This window comes from Mytilus edulis, chromosome 12 (genome assembly GCF_963676685.1).
Source record: "Mytilus edulis chromosome 12, xbMytEdul2.2, whole genome shotgun sequence".
NCBI classification, from domain to species: domain Eukaryota; kingdom Metazoa; phylum Mollusca; class Bivalvia; order Mytilida; family Mytilidae; genus Mytilus; species Mytilus edulis.
The window spans coordinates 45,081,681-45,097,938 of record NC_092355.1 but is presented as its reverse complement, the minus strand read 5'-3'; positions in this window follow the sequence as shown (position 1 = coordinate 45,097,938).

Genomic DNA, 16,258 nt, shown 5'->3' with positions numbered 1-16,258 from the left:
TACATCGATATTTGAGACATTTGTACATCGATAGTTGAGACATTTGTACATCGATAGTTGAGACATTTGTCCATCGATGGTTGATGACATTTGTACATCGGTGGTTGATGACATTTCGACATCGATAGTTGAGACATTTGTCCGTAGATGGTTGATGACATTTGTCCATCGATGATTGATGACATTTGTCCATCGTTCAATCATTTGCGCATAATAGTTGAATCATTTTCTAATCGTTGAGACATCGTAGTCGCGCACGTGGCTCTTTTGAGATCTCTATATATATATGAAATGGATATAAACTCTGCTTTTTACTAGGCTGACACGGTGAGTAGGATGTGCTAGTTCACTAGGAAATAGTAAGCATGAAAAGTTGGTACTTTATTCAAGACTTTTTTTCTAGCAAACGTATATTTTTTTTATTTTTTTGTTAAAAAAATAAAGGAAAGGAAAGTACTAGAATGGGATTTACACATAAAAAGATCTTTACGTTTAACACCCTCGTTCATGTATACATGTAGGTCCGTTATGTTTGATATGATTCTTCCGTTATTTTTTATCCATTCATCCTGAATTATAGTCTTTGTGAATGGTGTGCAGCCGTATCCATTGGATTTAATTATATATATCTACATTAAGGCAATAAATCATAGTCTTTCGCGCCTGAAATATTTACTGAATGGTACAGAAATTTATAAACGATAACATGCTGACCCCTTCTTTTGATTTCGTTTATTATCGAATTGGCAAGATTAAAGTGGTGCATGGTGTCAAACGAATTTTGATAATAAGGCGTATACTGTTGATACTAGTGAAATAAATGATAAAAAGAAAACAAAGAAACAACAAATGGATTGTTTTGTGATAATTACTGCCCACTCACTAGAACATGTTTTAGAGAAATTTCGAAAACGTATCTCAAGTCAAAAGTGCAAATACATTTTGAAATGTTGATTTCACTGATATCAGTAAAACACATAAAAAAGGGACTGTTCCCATGTCCATTTTATCCTCAATGTATCGAAATACTCCGTGTGTTTCTATAAGACATGGCAGTCAAAAATCGTTCCGTGTTTGCGTCTAAAATTCCCTCGTTTATTGTTTTTTCATTTCATCTAAACTGTCCACCTTGATGTAATATTTATGTCTTGCTTTTAACATAGAACACTAACGGACAGTCATTCGTTTTTATTTTCATTTTTTTATTTAAACCTTTGGATTAATTACAGGCAAACATATAACATCTTCAGCAGATGTCTAAAATGTCTTATAAATCTCATCATAAATTAAATTTCAGGATAATATATTTTTATCTGGGATATTCATGACTGTGTAGTAAATTTGGCGAATAAAATAAGTTGGATTGTTTTATTTTATCATGCACTTTTCCTATGACGTTATGCGTTATTTTTTTTAATCAAATTGTAAGATGTCATTAACAAGAAATGTAAAAAAAAATGATTTGTTTTAAATTCATCTCAGAAAATCAATGTATATGTTACAGGCATTTTCTAAATTTAGGCATTTTGTAAAATGACTGAATTTTTAGGCATTTTCTAAAATGCCTAAAGTTGACAGGCATTTTATAAAATGCCTAAAAAACCCTAGTCATTTTGTAAAATGCCTGAAATTTTTAATGAAAATTACACAAAATGCCTGGTCTGTTTCAGGCAAATTGTGTAAATATGCAATACATGAATTAGATGATAGAAACATATTGTAAAGCTACAAAAAAGTATTGATTAAAATAAATTTAAGATTATTCTTTATAAATCTAGCCTGCAGGTTAAGTTTTTATGTTTTACTAGTTTAATGTCTATAATTAGAAACTCCATAGAGCAACAACTTTGAGTAAGTACTCACTCTGTAGTTCATTGATGATCTTCTTTTCATCATGACAGAAGGGTATTTTGTTCTTACACCAGAACAAAGATTTACAAACCAACTAATTGAAAATTCTGATTCTAATCAGAAAAGTATTATATGGAACAGAGAAAAATATGAAACTATTTTGAACAAAATTAAGATTGGATTAAAAGGACATTCGTCGGATTATTATCATATGTAAAGGTAGGTGCATTTCTTCTGTTGAGCTGTAACTTATGTTAAAGTTTTCATAACAAGCGTTAATAAGAAAATCTATAGGCTCCTATGAATTGCTCATCTTGCAAAATATTGAAAATAAAAATATGATGCACTCATTTTAACAAATGGTCAAGTAAAAAAAGTTTATGATCATATATAAAAATCGAGTTGACAACTTCTAATAACATTAATTATAAATAAGAAGATGTGGTATGATTGCCAATGAGACAACTCTCATTAAGTTGCCTCATAAGCCTATTGAACATGAATGAAATATTTGCCACTTGAAATTTAGCATGCACCAATTCATTGACAAAACATTTAGAATTTTTGTTTTTCTTTCTTTTTGTCTGCTACTAAATTATATCTTTAAGCTAATTGTATAAGGCCACCATTGAAAAGTTACAAATTAACAAATTCATATACTTTGAAATTGCAGATTTGATGTGTTACACTCACGGTGGTGATGTAGAGAAATTGATTAAAAAGCGACAGTCATTGACAGATCCTATCCTATATTATGCATATGCAGAGGAAATATACAGCATTATAATGAGAGCACATTTGAACACTGGACATGGTGGAAGAGATAAAATGTTAAAAGAGGTCAACAAGAAGTACGCAAATGTGACAAGGCATACTCTGAATTTGTTTAAACAAATGTGCGAAGAATGTCAACTCAAAAAAAGGAAAATTGCCAGTAAAGGTCTAGTTGTTGAGCCGTTGACAAGTAAGGACTTCAACAGTAGAGCTCAGGTTGATCTAGTAGACATGCAGTCTATGCGAGATGGTGATTTCAGATTTATCACGCATTATCATGATCATCTGACAAAGTTTGCTATATTGCGAGCATTATGAGTTAATTACAATTATAAAACTTTTACTGTTTAAATTTCATGCAATATTTAATGATAAAATATAAATAATTTATTTGATATTTCTAGTCGTTAAAATTTGCATTCCATTCAGTTTTAGTCTTTTAGGCATTTTGTAAAATGCCTTACAATTTTTTCAGGCATTTTATAAAATGCCTGAAAAAAATAGTCAATTTGTAAAATGCCTAAATCATCCAGGCATTTTAGAAAATGCCTAAAAATTTCAGTCATTCTACAAAATGCCTAAATTTAGAAAATGCCTGTAACATATATATGTACTTTTTCCTCATTTTATGGTCTTTTGAAAAATGATGTTTGTGCTGTATTTAGACACGTATGTACAATGCGGTTTTTGTCCAACGCAATCATAGGTTTGTCCAACGCAATCATAGGTTTGAACTGTTGATTTCAATTTTAATAGACTGTTTTATATCTTTTAAATATATCTTTATATTTATCTATTTTTCGTTATAATATTTACTTATGTGCATTTGTTATTGTTATTTATGTGTTTGTTGTTTTTTTCTTTTTTGCCACCTAGAGCGGTTGAAGCAGAATTAAACCATCCAGAAAGCGTCATGAGAATCGTAAACATTCCTAACGTAGAGTTCATACACTTGTTACATCGACGTATCTTTACCGAGTGATAATAACCACTTCATGTAGAAATCCCTCACGTAAATCACAAGATTTTATATTCTTTGAAGAAAGATTCCTCAAGTCAAACTTATCAAATGTTGCACAACTATCTTGGCGTCTACATGGTCTGTTTCTATGTTGGCGGCAGCGTTACACTACGGTTATCTTGTCAGACGTAATTCTGACCAATTTACATGTAGGATTATTTAATGATATTTTTCAAATATACAAAAAAGTACACAATGTTTGAGTATATCTGGATTTTCTCCGCACAACTTTATCTACATATCTACATTATGCCATGGCTTATTTTTATTCTGTATTACTACGTTCTTCTTCATGTTGATCAACTATTTAATTGTGTACTATTTAATGTGATTTTGTTTTTTGTTTTCTTAATTAATATAAAATATTAGTTCAATATTGATTTTATCTGTCTAACTAAAATTATGCATTAATACTGATATACAGTATTTTAAGACTGTTGAATCAGTTCTTCAGTACTTCAAATGCATCATACTGGTTGGTTGTCTTTAAAAAAAAGCCTCTTAGCTTATGCAACATACATTTTTGTGTATTAATATTATGCACTACAATTATATATTGAAAATACAGAAATGACGTATGTTTTTCTAGTTCAACAATAATAAAATTCTGCCAGAACAAAAGACAACATAAAAAAGGAATAATTATTCAAAGAGCAGGCGGCATTATATTAAGCACTTTACAGACTCCAGGAAATTACATAAAGATTGTCACATGGTACATTTTACTGGGGAATTGTTTATATAAGACATGAAATGACCCTGCACAAGCGAGTACACGTGGGCTTTTGAAGTCGTTTATTGGTATTTTTGTTTATGTAGAATTGCTCACAGAAGGCGCACGTTTGTCATTAATAAATAAAGATATAAGTACTTTCTTGTGGTTTGTTTATATTCTTCATGTGGTTAATACACTGAATACCTAGCACATTGAAAATGATACGATTGGGATTTTTTTCAACCTCTTTAACATTTCCAACCAGCTTTAAACAATACAATACGAATACAAAACATATGAGGTTTTTTTCTTCTTCAAATAAATGCACCTCGGATGGCAATGGCAAAGATACAATTATAAAATAGATAAGAAAAGATTAAAAAAGGTTATGGCAACAAATTAAAGACAAACTACAATAACATATATACAAAAAGGAGTGACAGTGGATAATTATGAGAGAAATATACAAAAATAAAAGAGAAGCATATACATTATTACAGAAATCAAATACCTTTTAATAATGAGTTTCTCACCAACAAGCATTCATTCAAATAGTTGACCAAAAAAAGCAACGAGAGCTATGTATGAAGTTATCAAAAAGGGGAGAAAGCATGGCTTATCCATAAGCTGTCAACTAGATTTATTTGATAAATTGGTTAAACCTGTTTTACTTTACGGCTGTGAAATTTGGGGATTTGGAAATAATGATATATTAGAAAGGGTTCATTTGAAATTTTGTAAACTTCTTCTCCATCTTAAGGAAGCTAGCTTGTCATGTTTTAGAATTTTGATCAGATTTTCGGAATCCTCTGGTTTTATTCATTTGAATGCATTAAATTTTTGCCCGGTGACCCCCATTTTTCTTTTTATAATTCTTCTACATGTATAATGATAAGCTGTCTGTTAAAAACATTTAAAATTTTAATTACTTTTTAATAGTTTTTGAGGTCTTTAACTTGTCAATAATAAAGCTATGAAAAGTCAAGATAGAACATTTTCCCGCCAAAATTTCAATGGCTAATATATCGAAAACGAGCACGGTGACCGATATATTTTTTTTTGCTCTTTTGATTCCTTTATTAGTCTCCTATCAATATAAACTAGTGTTTTGAAAAGTTAATTACTTTGAAACTGAGAAGCGAACTCCCTTAAATCTTCTACCCCGAATAGTGTTATATATGGAGAATTATGACGTTATCCTATTAGTTTAGATATCAAGGTTCGTATGATTTCATACTGGGCGAAATTGCTTTTTAGCAAACCCAGTAAATTATCAGCAATTGCATACAAATTAATGTTTAGTTTATCTCATGGAAATAATGTTAAACCTTATTGGATGAAATGTATAGAATCTATCCTTAATGAAATTGGTTTATCTCAGTGGCGGATGCAGGAATTTTCGAAAGGGGGGGTGCTAGCCCAGGGCAAAAGGGGGGGGGTGCAGGGGGGGTGCAAAACATATGTCCCGATTCAAATGCATTGATCGGCCAAAATAAAGGGGGGGGTGCGGACCCCCGGAACCCCCCCTCTGGATCCGCCACTGTATCTTATGTATGGTTAACTCAAAGTTGTATAAATGAAATTTGGTTAAGGACTGTTGTAAGAACATCTCTCCAAGATCAATTTAAACAAACATGGTACTCAGATATTCAAACGAACTCGAAAACATTAAATTATCGCCTTTTTAAGGAACTTTTCGGATTCGAAAAGTATTTGGACATTTTGGAAACCCGGGATATTTATACTTTATGTCAATTTAGACTCATTAACCACAGATTACATATAGAAAGTGGAAGATGGAAACAAAAAATTCAGAGAGATAAAAGAATATGCGAACTATGTGACTTTAAAGATCTTGGAGATGAATTCCAATGTGTAATGAAGTGTAAATTTATGGCTATACTAGACAAAAGTATATTGCTAAAAAGTATATTGATTATCCAAACATATTAAATTTAAGGAAGTAATGAATACGACAAATTCTAACATGACGTCCTTCAAACGCTTTGAGTACACACCCGTGGTAAAATATGAATATATTGCCAGTGCTGTTCCGATTGTACTCCCACGTCATATGCTTTTTAATGAATGAGATACCCGACGTCATAGAACAATGACGTTAGAATGTAAGCATTTTACGGGAAAATACACGCTTGTGAATCCGAAAATCATCACAAGGAAACATACACAAATGATGCTAAAATGTGGCAAAAGCCCTTTATTGTACATCATATAAGACATATAAATAAATTATCATTCAAATTCATCCAAAACTGTCTAAATACATTATTTTAAATAGTTTAAGCATGTCACTAATGCAGTTTGCTCCGTTCTTTTACGCTAGTTTATTAGTGCGTTTATTTATGGGAACGGCAAATATTTGCCTACACCTAGAGCGCTTCGATCCAAAAGAATTGCCGTATGTGTCCTATCAGAATCGAAATAATTCATGGGGGCTTGAATATATCTAGATTTTACCACGGGTTGTCCCTTTATGCCGATATTTTACCCCTCGCTATCGCTCAGGGGTAAAATATTTGTCATAAAGGGCCAACCCGTGGTAAAATCACGATATATTCAAGCCCCCGTGAATTATTTCTTAAACAATCATATTTAAAAAAGCTATGTACATTTATAAGGCATATTAATTCATGTGTGGGTTCTCCTGGCTAAACTTTACTTGTATTTGTAAATAGTGTACATATTATGTTTTTCTCTAATTTATAACTGCTATTTATTACATGTAACTTCTGTATACCATTGTATTGACGAAGGTTTGTCAGAATAAAGATATAAATATGCATCAATTTTTAATATTGTTTGGGAATTACTATTTAGAATTATTATAAGCAAGTTATATGATAAATAAGGTAATTTGTTGTTCAATAGAACATTATTTAATTTTTTAATGAGGTTATCTCTCACATAGTTACAGGAGGAACATTTTAAAAGAAAGTGTAGTTCATCGTCAATGTCTCCATTGTTGCAGCAAAGACATACCCTACTCTGCTTTGGTATTTTTAGATATCACCCAATTTCAATAGATAAAGTATGAGCACTTAACCTCAATCAATTCAATTATAAAAAGTACAAGAAATCAATGTATAGTACCGTTGAGATATTAACAAAAACATAAAATTTAATGTTTAGTTCTCTGAAATAAGGATGCTTGCGACAGAAGTGGGACAAACATTTTGGTTAATTGATTGCCTAGCTGGGGTGTTAATGTTCATGCGAATCTCACCGTGACCAAAAAAAGCAGGCAAGAATGAATACGTAAATAGACTGGTCGGGGCCATTTGTTTGATTGCTGAACTGAAAGAGACACCAATGGGTGTAGCTTAAAAATCATGACAAAACCAGTCAGACCAGCAGTTATAATAATACGGATTAAACAATGTGTTTTATCAATTTCAGATTAAGCATTGAAGTAAATTACTCAAAATCGACATGTCCTCGCATGTCATTAACCAAAATGACATTTCAGGAGGGAGCATGTTAGCGAAATTATTACATGACTGAGATATAGTTTCAAACAAATTATGTAGAGCCTTCTTTATTTTTCAGTTGCTAAGAAGCAGAAAGCATATCTCATCCTCTACCTCACTTGGACAACACTGTCCCCAATGTCTTAAGTTTGGAAGGATAACCTAGTATCTAACTATAATAATTGTTTTTCGATGTGCAATGGTTGCTCCCTTAAACAAAGAGAAGTCACATCGTTTGTCATAAAGCTGAGCTCTAAACTGAACATTATCAATTTCTATGTGAAAGCAGAAATATGAATGGAAACGAGGAATGTGCTAACGCAGCCAGAAAATCACGAACCTAGAGGCGGGCTTTAGATGATTTTTAAACAATAATGTATCCTAGTTAGGCAAAATGAACGCACACTAAACTCCGAAATATTATATGCACTAACTTTAAAAATTACTCAAGACTAACAATTTCTAACGGTTTCTTTATTTCATTTAGCATGTTTAGGTCGGGCATGAAACTTACACGCTATTGAAAAGTTCGTTTTTCTTTTTTGTGTTATAAGGGAGATAAATCAAATTTAACATCTGGTCTCAAGTGTACAAAAGCACGCTAATATCGTTGGTTACCTTTTAATATGAAAACTTTATTTGACCATAAAGACTCGAACATAATCTTGATAGTTACTTACTGTTAATTTAAATAAAATTACTGGAATTAATTCGAAAAAATAACCCAACACACACACTTAAATCAGAAAGTTCTCCATTGGGAGAAACATGTAAATATTAGGGAAACTCTTGTCATGTCCACTACACAGTGTATAAGATGCCATGTCATCGGCTTAAGTATTTTGTCCGCAATTTACGAGGCCAATTGATAAAGGTTTCAAAAGTTGCTTTTTATATAAAGGCTTAACACTATAGAAGATTCAAAGTAACAATGAAATTCATCTTAAATTCATTAGCTCAAATACTGAAATTGCTGTCATTGTTTTCATCTGATCGTAAATGCGTGTGCTTCTTTTATTTGGAAGAAGGGACGAAATAAAACTCATCGGAAGACAAGGGAGATTTTTAACCACATTCACTACACATAAGGTTCTTATATGGTCGGTAAAAAGTCAACAATTTATAACAGGCTTCTAATTTTATACACCAGATGAGATACATTGTTTTCTTTGCAAGTTGGTGCAGATTAATTTGGAAATGGATGAATGTTTGTAAAAATATAGTTTCTTTGTATTGTATTTTCAGTGGTAAAACTCGACTACCAAACCTCTTTTTTACGTAATGCCGTTTGAAACTACTGGATTTTGTAAAGTTTAATTGATTTTAATTTTGTTTCTTATCTTCATAATAAAGAGCACTAAATTTATTTTCTATTAAAGTGTTATGTTACACATGTTCATAGTTGTGTAAGCATATACATACCATTTGGCTTACAACATGATTTATATAAGCTTTGGATTTCAAATATTTTGGTCACGAGCATCACTGAAGAGACATGTATTGTCGAAATGCGCATCTGGTGCAAGAAAATTGGTACCGTTAATTTTATTAACTGTATGAACTTCATGAAATATGTTAATTTTCTATTCTTGGTTATCATGTCTTCGTTGTCTTGTATAACAGTGTACATACATAGTATTAAGTCTGCTCTTGTGCTTGCTTATGTTAAAATGTCAACATTGTACTGCTTGATTTACTTTGTTTTCTTACATTTACATATCCGTACTGTCGTGTGGGTATTATAATGAACTATTTCTTGTTATTTGTCAGTCGGTATGACTAATGAATAACAAGAAATAGTCAGATGAATAACAAAAAATAGTCCATTATAATACCACACGACATCAAGGATATATGAATGTAACAAAATAGTTTAAACATATTTATGTATAGTGGATTGGGAAACAAGTTTTGCAACTTATATTAACCCCTTTCCACTTTGCGGGTGCGAGTTAAGTATACCCTCCCTATTCAACAAATAGCTCAATGCCTGTTATCATAGATAAAACCATAGGTAGATTATTTATTTTTTCATACGTGTTTGTTATGAACTTATTCAAATAAGTATGATGATAAAGATCGTATGTGAAGCTCTATATAGAGAATATCATATGGCCTTTTCAATATCGTATCCGTATCAACCCGAGACACCAATATAATCCCAAGAGCTCTGCTCGAGGGATTATATGGGTTGAGGGTTGATACGGTGTGTGATATTGAAAAAGCCATATCATATACACTTTATTATATATACATAGAGATTAATACATGGCCTTTTCCATATCAACCTGGGTAACGTCACAATGGCTTGTGGCTTGTGTACGTACTTCCGCTCATTACACATATGCAAAAGCTATCATATCAATGCTAAGTATATGATGAATAACGTTATATCTCAAGTAGATGTTTTTATGTGACATGACGTCATACACATTTGAATCCCTTATTACATGAATCTTTTCAATTAAATAAAACTTTGGATTCTAGTGGCTCCTATTCATGGTTCACTTTTGCAAAAGATATTCTTTCGGAATCTAACATTGATATAGATAGACTAAAAACCTGTAATAATTTAAAACAATTAAAAAATATTAAAAGATATATTAAACCCCAAATAAACTCATATTACATCAACCTGTTGATGGATAAGTTGAAATCTATTGATGATAAAAGTAAATTAAATTTTTATAAAGGACTTGAGCCAAATCTATTGATCAAACCTTACCTCTCTAACCCAAACTTTGAATTTAGAAAATTAATTACAAAACTTAGAATCAGTGACCATTCATTATTAATTGAAAAAGGAAGGCATTATAAAATTCCTCGCGAAGAGAGACTTTGCAAAAAATGCACAGTACTAGATGATGAGAAACATTTCTTAATAAATTGTTCTCATAATTCAAATATTAGATTAACATATTTTAATTGCATTAACAGAGAAAGTAATTCATTTGCTAATCTCACTGACAATGACAAAGTTATATATATACTTAACCCATCAACACCAACACAAGTGAATAAACTAGGATCCTTTATAAAAAAGTCAATGGAACTGAGGACAGGGGACCCTTTAATATTTACCTGAATTTGTGTATATATATTGAGTTACTTAGTTATTGTCTTTATTTGCTTTTGTTGTGTTATATGTCACAAACTGTATAGTTTATATGGAAATAAAACTTTGAATTGATTTGAAAAAAAATATATAATCTTCCAGAGTATTGACACACATAACTGAAAATATCCGATGTCTACATATTACGCTAATTTAAGAATATGTACAATTACAAATGTAAGTCTACTTCAGATCTAAATTTACATCTAGAAACTAAAAGTGGGGTCCAAATGAACTTAACTCGGCGACAAAAACCAAGTATTCAATTGTGTTAAGTCTCAATTAATATGTCCGTGTTGCATTCTTAGAATCTAGTAGCACAAGCATTTTTGAGGGAAATGATTCAAGTCCCCTTAAGCTTATAAATAGTAAGGTAGGATGCCTTCTTTTTGCGGATGATCTTTTAATCCTGTCAGAATCAAAAGAGGGTCTACAAAACAGTTTAAATAACGTTAAATTATATTGTAACAAATGGCAACTCTCTTTGAATACAAACAAAACTAAATCCATGATTTTTAGTCAGTCAAAACATAAAAGTGAAACATCACATATTTACTATGAGAATAAAGCCATAGAGAGTGTAACAGAATATTCATTTTTGGGAATGTTGATAAATGTAATGGAAATTTATCACAAAGTACTGGTAATTTAGATCTGACCAAAAAAAAAAAAAGTATTTTTTGCAATAAAATCATATACTAAATCATTGAATAATCTACCTATAAAAGTAGCAAATAATCTTTTTGATTCTTTAGTAAAACCAATTATGACCTATAATTCAGAAGTAACATATTTGGATACATATATTTCTTTTTATCGAGCCAAAAGCAGAGCCTTAACTTCAGGAAAAGAAATTAATCAACTTGATTTTATAGACAAAACCCCCATAGAAAATATGCATCTTAAATTTTGTAAATCTACTCTAGGGATAAGAAAAAATGCATCCAATTTAGGAGCAAGAGTTGAATTAGGAAGATTGCCTATAGAATGTTTTATTAAAACACAAACCCTTTTATATTTAGCTAGACTATATAATAATAATAATAATAATCCATTGTTAAAGGAAGCTTTTCTCTAGCACAGTCTCTAGATTTGACAGGAACTTACTCATGGTATACATATGCTAAAAATATTGTTAAAGAGACTAAAGTTGACCTTAATATTCTTTCTACTTGTAAGGACATAAAAGATGTAAATAAAATAAAAAACGATATAAAGTTAAAAATGAAAAATAGATATGAAGATTTAATTCAAAATAAATTTCAAAACATCGATGATAAAAGTAAATTTTTTCTCTATAAAAAACTTAAAAAAGATTACAAACTAGAATATTATCTAAATACATCTAATTTTCAGATAAGGAGATTAATCACTAAATTTAGAATAAGTGATCACTCCCTCTTGATTGAAAAGGGGAGATATTTTAAAATCCCAAGAGAGGAACGTCTTTGCCATAAATGTAAAATACTAGAGGGTGAGAAACATTTTTTACTATATTGTGAGTATAATAAAACTCTAAGAAATGACTTTTTTCATCACATATGTACAGAAAATAATAACTTTAATAATTTAAATGAAGAAGAAAAAATTCATTATTTACTAAATCCATCATCGCCTTTACAAACAAATAAGTTAGGATCCTTCTTGAAAAAGTCATTAGAACTGAGGGCAGGGGACTCTTAACAACTTGTTTGTTGTTATAAATTTTAATGCTGTTGATATTTTGTATGTTTAATATGTATGTATATATGTTTATTGTGTTTATCGTATTAATATATGTTGGTCACAAACTGTAAAGTTTATATGACAATAAAATATTTGATTTGATTTGATTTGATTTAAGTATATCTTTTGATTGATGTGCATGCATGTGTTCTGTCATGATTCGTTGTATACACGAAAGCTATCGAACAACGGGTTCCTCATAGTGACACGACATGTGCTACCCGTGGAGAAAAAACTGTTTTAGAAGTAGAATCATCAACGTGATCACCATGCAGCATCTAACAATTTAAAACAGATAAAAATTAAAAAAAATAATACTTTATGGAGGCACTTCTCTTGTAAAAGGCATTGATGCAGAAATACTTAAATACTTGAGAAGTCCTATAATCAAATGGATCTATAGATATAATTTGATATATATGGACGCAAGTTTCGTCTACATGATACTCATCAGTTACGCTCAGATCAAAATAGTTTTAATAAAAAGCTAAAGTTGAAGAGCATTGAGGACCCAAATTTTCAAAAAGTTATGCCAATTACGGTTTAGGATAATATTATAGCAACATCAAACTAAGGTCCTATGCTTTGTATCTTAGTTTCAAAATAATTTGTAGATTTATCATTTTAGAATTTAAGAAAGGTACGTTATACAGTGTTGATGAGATTCTCTGAAACTATCAGCCCACTAGCACAGTACTAGATGACGACAGCATTCAATAGATTTGATGCGTACGGTACGCTTTTCTATGTTTTTCTTCATAAGAAGAATGCATGTGGAGCTATATGATAAAATAAAAAGTAACACCTGAATGTATGCCATTCCCGGGAAGGATCCAGGAAAGGGGAGAAGGGGGGGGGGGGGGGGGGGAAGAGAAGTGCCTCCATAAAGTATTATTTTTTTTAATTTTTATCTGTTTTAAATTGTTAGATGCTGCATGGTGATCACGTTGATGATTCTACTTCTAAAACAGTTTTTTCTCCACGGGTAGCACATGTCGTGTCACTATGAGGAACCCGTTGTTCGATAGCTTTCGTGTATACAACGAATCATGACAGAACACATGCATGCACGGAATGCGTCAACAACTATAAAATTCGCTGGATGGAAACAGGAAGACAATTCAGTGTGTATTTATGAGATGACATCATTATTTTTTTTCCAAGAACCTTATGTGTAATAAAGATTTGCCTAGACTGCATCTAAGTAATATGATACACATATATTGTGTGAAGATAAATACTTTAAAATCTTTGCTGGTTTTAAAATGGTTTTTTTATTACAAAGTCATCATCAAAATCCAAGAATCAACAATTAATTTTTTTTAATAATTAAATTAAATTAAGTCTTGCATTTAGATTAATTGTTTCTAGTTCAGCCCAAAAATCTTTCGGACGTTGAAGGAGTTACAAATCATGTTTATTGTTTTCTTATCTGACGCCCCCGGTATAGAGAAAGTGCCCTGTTTTTTGCACTTGATGAACAAGCTCTTCGAATGGTCCTTAGGTGACCTGTTGCAAGACAAAATTTATGTCCCTATTCTATATATCCCAATTTTTCAGTGGCAGTCCAAATTTCCCCGACTGTCAACCGAGACAGCTTCTACATATGTATTTGTTTTTTTCAAATGGCATTTCTTTTAGAAAAATTACTACTGTTGGAATATCACTTTCTAATAGTAAAATAATTCAGGGAAACTGTGAATTTATATATGTTCCTTTAGTTTACCTTAATGTTCTTCTATGCTATTTGATTGAATTTTATATACATGTATTACATAACCTTCTTTTTTTATTTTTTGTTTATTTGTTCTCGTCCTGAACACCAATGAGTATTTGCCGCTGAACTATAAGCTATGAACAATCAAACAATATATTACGATGAAGACCACACGAGACCAGTACTGTGTCATGTAATTTCCTATAGATAAACCAATCCGGTAGTAGAAAGTATTATGAAACACACCAGGCTGCCTGCATAGGTAAGCTTGACGTTATCATGTTCATAAGCTAGAATATTACTGTTAATGATTTGTAATTGTACTGAAAATTATATGCTTCAACTCGTTTTTACAAAATCGTTACGGTATGTTTTAGAAATTTTCATTGTATCTTGAAATTAAATGATATTACCTGCACAGTTCATTTATACTTGCAAAGGTGAAAGATAAGAAATTTTCTATCAGGCTTACCCAAGGAATCAAATATGATGCCTAAAAAATGTCATGTTAGTCCATTAAAATTTCCATACACTAATAAAATTTTAGAATTTGTAAAAGGTCTCCCACCACTGATGTAGTGTGAAAAATCGAGTTTGTTTTCTTCAGGGAAGGAAATATCTCAAAATCATTTATGAACAAAATACCCCCAAAAAACGGGATTATTTGCGTAAATAGAATAAAATTGTTTTAGTTGGGAAAATGGGATTTTCTATTGGGTACAATGGACCCTAATGGAAACATTTCTGTCATGTCTATGGTGATCGATATAAAACAAGGATATTTGATGAATGATTTCTTACAACCACCTGTCCAGTTCATCTTATGCAGAGCAAGATATGTGTCTTTTAAAGCCAAATCCGGAGATGTAAACGGACAACCAACAAAATTTAAATTCAAGCGCTGAAGATGCAAAGTCTAGCACAGAAATGTAAAGTTCAGTGCTGTTGCATAAAGTCCAGCGCGGTAGATTTAAATTTATTCGCTGGAGATGTGAACATACATCTCGAGCACGGAACTTTACATCTACTGATTTGAATTTACTTCCCCGGCGCTTGTACCTAAACAATATACAACTTTTTGTCGGTTTGAGACAAACAGGATCTGCATTTTTTTTTTAATTCAAAAATAAATCTTAACAAGAAATGTGACCAATAACTTTAATAAATATATTTATTTTGGACCATTTGATGTGTTAACATTTCTGTGAAAAAATGATTTTCATAAGCATGTTGAAAACTAAACAACAATAAAAAATAGCTGATTTTCATTTCTATATTTAGAACCAGTTTTATATAGCAATATTCCATCAATTATTTTTATATGTGGAGTATAACTCTCAGCGGATGAAAAATATCAAAACTTGTAAAAAAAAATGATGAGTTTCAAAACAACACTTAAAAAAAAAAGACAAAATATAATTTATTCATCTATCGAGTATTTTCTCTTTTGACTAGATACTCTTTCAGAATGCCTTAGTTGCACAGTTTTTAGCGTAATTTCATTCATAATCGAAAGCATATACTACCGCAGATCTCCTTTAAAATATTCAAACTTCACTCTGAAAAAACAATACTCGAAACATGTGCTAACTCACTTTGCAACTGAGAAATACACAGAAGGGTTCTTGTAAAAAAATCCTTTAGGGTGCTTAAAAAGACAACATTGAAATAGACAAATTACAAAATATGTGGGTTTTTTTCTAGAGTATACAAAATCTTACAAATGCTCAAGCTGTACACTTTATAGAGTAAGTTTCATACATAAACACAAGCATACTACCACATAGCTCTTGTATATATTTAAAAAACTTATAAAGATTTGAAATGCACATGCAAAAGTGTTCCTCAGAAT